At 39.9% G+C, this 6,442-nt stretch overlaps 1 long non-coding RNA gene across 1 annotated transcript; it reads left to right on the forward strand.

Moving 5' to 3' along the window:
- Positions 1-841: 841 nt before the first annotated feature.
- Positions 842-5,654, forward strand: LOC138955264 (uncharacterized). The gene is made up of 2 exons (XR_011452167.1): positions 842-3,680; positions 3,719-5,654. It is a non-coding gene; the product is annotated as an uncharacterized lncRNA (long non-coding RNA).
- Positions 5,655-6,442: the final 788 nt, after the last annotated feature.

Below are 6,442 nucleotides of genomic sequence, written 5' to 3' on the forward strand. Positions count from 1 at the left end.
AAAGTTCGATACAGTTCATGGACTCTATCCTCACAATGAAAAAAATAGTAAAGAAGATTTGAACTGACCTGTGGAATAGAATATAATGCAATATGTTAGCATTGGAGGCTTTAGGCAACCAGTTCCTTGATTATGTAGATACATTAGGTACACGCTTGTATTTCAGGAATGAGTATATCTTCGATTTCGTTCTTTACAAAATGTGAGCGATGTTAGTCACCGAAGATAAAGTCAATTTTGTATATTTTATTGTTACATTTTTTGTGTGTTTATATTTCAACAGGGAGACGCAACGAGACTCGTTCAGCCAATCAGTGAAGAACTACAGAAGGACCAGCCGGATTTGCATATATAAGAGGTGACTGAAGAAGCCTACCGAAAAAAAACATTTGTCACTTTTGCTTCGACACCTCGTGGAATGGAGGATCCCCGAATGAAGAGAAGAGAGACCGTGGATTGACCTCTGTTTCCTCCAGTGGCCTCTGTCAGTACTGACCACTGTGCGTCCAAAAGAAGTTCCCTGTCCTCGATTCGCACGTGCTGTCCTCTTTTGGAATATTCGACGATTCTGCTCTGATTTAAGCGGATAGAGGATACTGTCTCGGCCTTACTTACCCAAACTCTCTTTTGTTCAGAACTTTTGTTTGCCCCAGTACCGTATTCTTTACTTGCTCTTTCCGTTCAATTCATTTTGGTCATCTCTTGCCATATCTGGTGGGTTTTGTTTTTTTCGTCATTTCATTTTACTTCTTCTTCGCTGTTGGAATCTCCCTGCTTCATCCTCAATCATCCATCCTTTCTATCTGTCTCTGTCACTGTCTGTCTCTGCCCCCCCCCCCCCCCCCCCCCCCCTGCTTCTCTTTGTCTCTGTCACTTTTTCTCGTGGCCGCCAGCCCCCCCAGCCTTGTTTTTGAATGTGTTTGTTTGTTTGTTTGTTGTTTTTGTTGTTGTTGTTGTTTTTTGCCATAGTACCCTTTACGAATTGTATCAATTCCCTCTATGGAAGCCCCTCTGATTCCACTCCTTCAGTGCGTCTACCGTCCGCAGTGAGTCCAAAGTTGGGTATTATCCAAAACGGTCTGCTGTTCCTTTACATCTTTCAACGTCGCACAACTCACGCTACTTTGTCCCGAGTTTGACAAAACCAAATGAAGACTGATGGCCACATGGGCAGATATATAATTCTCAGTTGAGAGAATTGGCTGGCCACAGTTTACTACGATAGTGACGTTTTTAACACAGACTTTGGTGACAGTCGTCGAATGTTTATAATTATGGATCTGGATCTGGTTCGTGTGCTACCTTTTCACTCAGAACTGACTGAATATTCGGTACAGCTGCACCACACTGACCAAAGAACTATGAACATACCACGTGACTCATATACTATATGACTCAAACCACGTGACTGAGAGGGTCACGTGTTGGAGAAAAACTTAGCGTAGTTAAGTTCTCACTCCGGTTGGATGATCTTGCGCAAAATTGGAAACAGGAGCTGAATTCTCTCGTGTGTTTTGTGTGTACAAAGATATTTCATCAACGACCTATTCTCACAAATATGTTATTTGTGCATCATGTTTTATGCTAATCATTTGCAATTCATGAATGAATCATCGCTTGATTTGTCAGAGTGCCCGTAACTGACCTCCGGGCACCGAGAAATGACGTGTTACAGGTTGTGCAATAGTACCAACGTACTGGGCTGGTACCAAATAGTTACTGTGTACATACTTGTATCTACCATCAAGTGTTTTTAGACCTATGTGACATATTCCATGTTCTTAGATGTTGATAACTGTTATATTATTCATAACCAACTGACTAGGTCAGTGTTTTGGTGAGTGAAACCGTGCTGATTTGTGGAACCAGTTTCATAAGGCCAAATAAAAATATATGTTGGTTTAGGGTAACCCGACCGACCCTATATGTTCCCGCCGACCCTAAAACTTTTTTTCATTTCTCAACAACAACAAAAACCTTTTGGCTCATTTTGCGAACCATACCGAGTCTAAGGGAAGTAACCTCCTTTGAAATCAACTAAAAACAAAAATTTAATTTAAAATTTTAAAAAGCCGACCTATTTTTTGGGGGTCACGTTACCCTAAACCAACATATATTTTTGTTTGCCCTAATGGCGGATACCTCTTGTCGTTGATTGTAGCCAACCATGTCTGTTTATCTTGTCAAAATGGCCGATCAGTTGTTTTCACTGAAGTTCAAAAGATGAGCGATAAGATTTGGCAGTTACTCTTATCAAAACTCGACACTCCAAACGTTGTTAGGAAGGAAAAAGAAAATTGGCAACCACGCGAAAAGGGCAGAACTTATTCGTTATGTAATAGTATACATTTGTGATTGTTAAGAGTGTTAACGGCATAATTATATTTATGCAAGAGTTTACACTTTAGCTAAAATGTTAATTTCATGTTGAGGTGGTCTTACTCTGAAAGCTTGCGGGGTTTTTTCAATGCCAGCACCAACACTTTAAAGTAGAGCCTGCTGCTTTTCGCCTCACAATTGACATGCATGTTATTTCAATTTTAATGTTGCACTTGCTTTTGACGATTCTCTTCTATAATGCACTTTAAATTTGGTTAAGTTAAGTTCGCCTTAGTTTTGCCTAGGGGCAAATTATACTGACCTGCGCAGAGTAGCGGCACAGACGACGCACTGCAGATTATTGAGGTAATTCTTTTTTTCCCAGCCCGCTACACGTTGCGTGAAAAGAAAACAGGCCAAGTACTCGTCATAAAGCCTATCGCAGCATGCAGCGCCGCTGACTCTGCGCAGGTATAATTTGCCCTTAACTGACACGCTGAAAGATGCTCATTTTTGTTATAATAAGAGCTCTCAATCCCAATGAGTCACAAACATACCGCTTAAGTCTTAGTAATTGTGGTTGGTGGTTGTCATTGTTTTGTCTTCAAGTTCGTTGTCCTTATTGTTGCATGCGTATATCAAACTTTAGTAGTCATGTTGGATTGTTTTGCATTTAAAAGTAAACGCTTCGCTGGTTGAAGTTGACTTACGCAGCATCCGTGTGTGTGGTGCGCAGAGTGTGTTCCCTGTCCCTGATGAAGATGTCATCTTGTTCGTTGTGTGGAATTTTGTTTTCGAAGCAAAACAAATGCAAAATAGAAAGTGACTAGCGCAAAGAAACCCATTACATCCGCCCAAGAGTGCATGCTATCATTTGTTTGCTTAGATCCGCAGGTTTGGTTTTCTAATTTGTGAATAGGCCAACAACAAAAAATAGTCTGTTTACGGTATCCCGACCGACCCTATATTTTCGCGCGACGATAGACTTTTTTTTGGCATTTGGGAAAAATAAAAATAAAAAAAATAAAAATTGAATTTTAAAGTCTTTGTTTTTTGGCAAAATAACTTAAAAATATGTTTTTTTGGGACACAAAAAAATCCCGACCTACCGACCCTATTTTTTTGCCTATGTTACCGTAAACAGACTATTAATTTTTTTTTTTTTGCCAAGTATTATTCAAAATAGTCTTGTGCTTTTCTTGTGTTTATAACAGTCCCCACCCTGAACGAATTTTTGCTTCGAGTGTCGAGTTGATTTCTTCCGTTTTTATATTTATTCAAGTTTTGACTAAATGTTTTAACGTAGAGGGGGGAATCGAGACGAGGGTCGTGGTGGTGTATGTGTGTGTGTGTGTGTGTGTGTGTGTGTGTGTGTGTGTGTGTGTGTGTGTGTGTGTAGAACGATTCAGAGTAAACTACTGGACCGATCTTTAAGAAATTTTACATGAGAGTTCCTGGGTATGATATCCCCAGACTTTTTATTTTTATTTTTTTGATAAATGTCTTTGATGACATCATATCCGGCTTTTCGTGAAAGTTGAGGCGGCACTGTCACGCTCTCATTTTTCAACCAAATTGGTTGAAATTTTGGTCAAGTAATCTTCGACAAAGCCCGGACTTTGGTATTGCATTTCAGCTTGGAGGCTTAAAATTTAATTAATGAGTTTGCTCATTAAATTTGTCATTAAAATCGATTTTTCACAAACAGCTTTAAAATTGATTGCATCGTATTCTTCATCACATTCTGAATCTAAAAATATATACATATGTCATGTTTACTCTTAAAATGTGATCACAATTAACGAAAATAGAATAATTACGATTAAAATGTAAGAAATCGATCCAAAATTGATGTCATCTTATTCGTGATCATTTCCTGATTCCAATAACATATAGATATGATAGGTTGTATTCAAAACAAGCTCAGAAAGTTAACAAGAATACAGAAAAGCGCGCTTTCCTGCTTAGGCCAAAAAAAATAATAGGTGTGGTTACGGTAACATAGCCCAAAAAAATAGGGTAGGTAGGTAGGCAATCACTTTTTTTTTTTTTTAAACTTTTTTTTCTAATGTGTACAAATTAAACCTACTTGACAGGGAAATAAGTGTGCGACTCGGGCGCTTTCGCTTTCATTGCGTTTTTTGCACTCGTTTTCTTGTTTTTTTGTTTTTGTTTTTGACAAATGTAATAAAAAGTTATAGGGTCGGCCCCTAAAAATAGGGTAGGTCGGGTTACCGTAACCACACCTATTTTTTTTTAAGCCTTTGCATAATACGCTACCGCGCTAATCTGGCGTGTCAATATCACTACGTTTTGCACGTGGAAGGTGAGCGATTTCCTTCACGCGGGGATTGACGAAACCGTACTGTCTTAGTGAATAAATACAGTGCGTTCAGTTTCATCCCGTGAGTTCGACAGCTTGACTAAATGTAGTAATTTCGCCTTACGCGAATTGTTACTTCATTGCATCATCACAGCTTTGCTGAATATGAATATTACGGTCTTGTTAATAGTTTCTCATTAAAAAGGCATAAAACGCGGACGTTTGCTCCTGAATAATTTGCAGAATACATGTTTGTACTCCTTTGTTTTTCTTCTGGTGCCTTTGTGTGCTTAGATTTTCTTGGCAAAATATTGTTACTGCACGTTTCCTAGTTATACCATCCGTTGAGAAACACATTATTAATCATAATGTTATATATAATGTTTGCCATTTTAAAGTGATACAGAGTACGTAAATGTGTGTGTGTGTGTGTGTGTGTGTGTGTGTGTGTGTGTGTGTGTGTGTGTGTGTGTGTGTGCGTGCGTGCTTAAGTGTGTGTGTGTGTGTGTGTGTGTGTGTGTGTGTGTGTGTGTGTGTGTGTGTGTGTGTTGCTTGTTTACGCATGTTTTCATAATAATTATGTAAATACGAATAGTATCACTTTGGTCAGATTGCCTCTGTTTAAGATAAATATTTGTATGACAAGTGTTTGCGCGCCATTTTAGTTTGGATCAGCGCATCTGCGTTTTTGTTATTCTGACTGTCTTTAAAAGTGCATTAGTAGATGAGAAGTATTATGTGTGTGTGTATGTGTGTGTGTGTGTGTGTGTGTGTGTGTGTGTGTGTGTGTGTGTGTGTGTGTGTGTGTGTGTGTGTGTGTGTGTGTGCGCGTGTGTGTGTGTGTGTGTGTGTGTGTGTGTGTGTGTGCGTGTGAGAGAGAGAGAGAGAGAGAGAGAGAGAGAGAGAGAGTGACAGAGAGAGTGACAGAGAGAGGGGAAGAGGGAAAGAGAGAGATAGTTATTGTGCAAAAACGCATGACATGAGATTGTCAAATAAAATTTAAAAACTTTAACCTTGCCAAACGATGTTTTCTTGCACGGGTGTGTACAATCCGTTGTGTGTGTGTGTGTGTGTGTGTGTGTGTGTGTGTGTGTGTGTGTGTGTGTGTGTGTGTGTGCGTGCGTGTGTGTGTGTGTGCGCCTATGTGTGTGTGTTTGTGGGCATATATATATATATATATATGTGTGTGTGTGTGTGTGTGTGTGTGTATGAGTGTGTGTCCATGTGTGTGGGTGTCACTCTCTCCCTCTCTCTCTCCCGCTCTCCCTCAACCCCCCCCCCCCCCCTCCTCCTCTTACGCCCTCCTCTTCTTCTTCTTCTTCTTCTTCTTCTTCTTCTTCTTCTTGTCCTTGTTGTTCTTGTTCTTCTTCATCATCACCATCGTCATCATCATCATCGTCATCATCATTATCGTCGTCGTCGTCATCATCATCATCATCATCATCATCATCATCATCATCATCATCATCATCATCGTCGACATCATCGTCATCATCGTCATCATCACCATCATCCCACAAGGCTACCGCTTCACAAAGGAGGTGAGATGAGTGTATGTACAGGTGTAGCGTGGCAAAGGGAGGCTGATGGAGTGATGACCCGATTGTTACAATCTTCTTATCGTGTCACTGCACTCGCTCGCACCACCTGGCGTCACACTCATTGCTCGGTTTGAAAAGGGAAACTATCCATGAACAAAATGTCTCACACCCAACAACAACGACATAAAATAATGATATAAAAAAACAAGTTGCTTGAAGCGAAATCAAACGGATTCGAATTTAATATTTGATAAACGAA

The sequence above is a fragment of the Littorina saxatilis genome, unplaced genomic scaffold (assembly GCF_037325665.1).
Source record: "Littorina saxatilis isolate snail1 unplaced genomic scaffold, US_GU_Lsax_2.0 scaffold_2579, whole genome shotgun sequence".
NCBI classification, from domain to species: Eukaryota; Metazoa; Mollusca; class Gastropoda; order Littorinimorpha; family Littorinidae; genus Littorina; species Littorina saxatilis.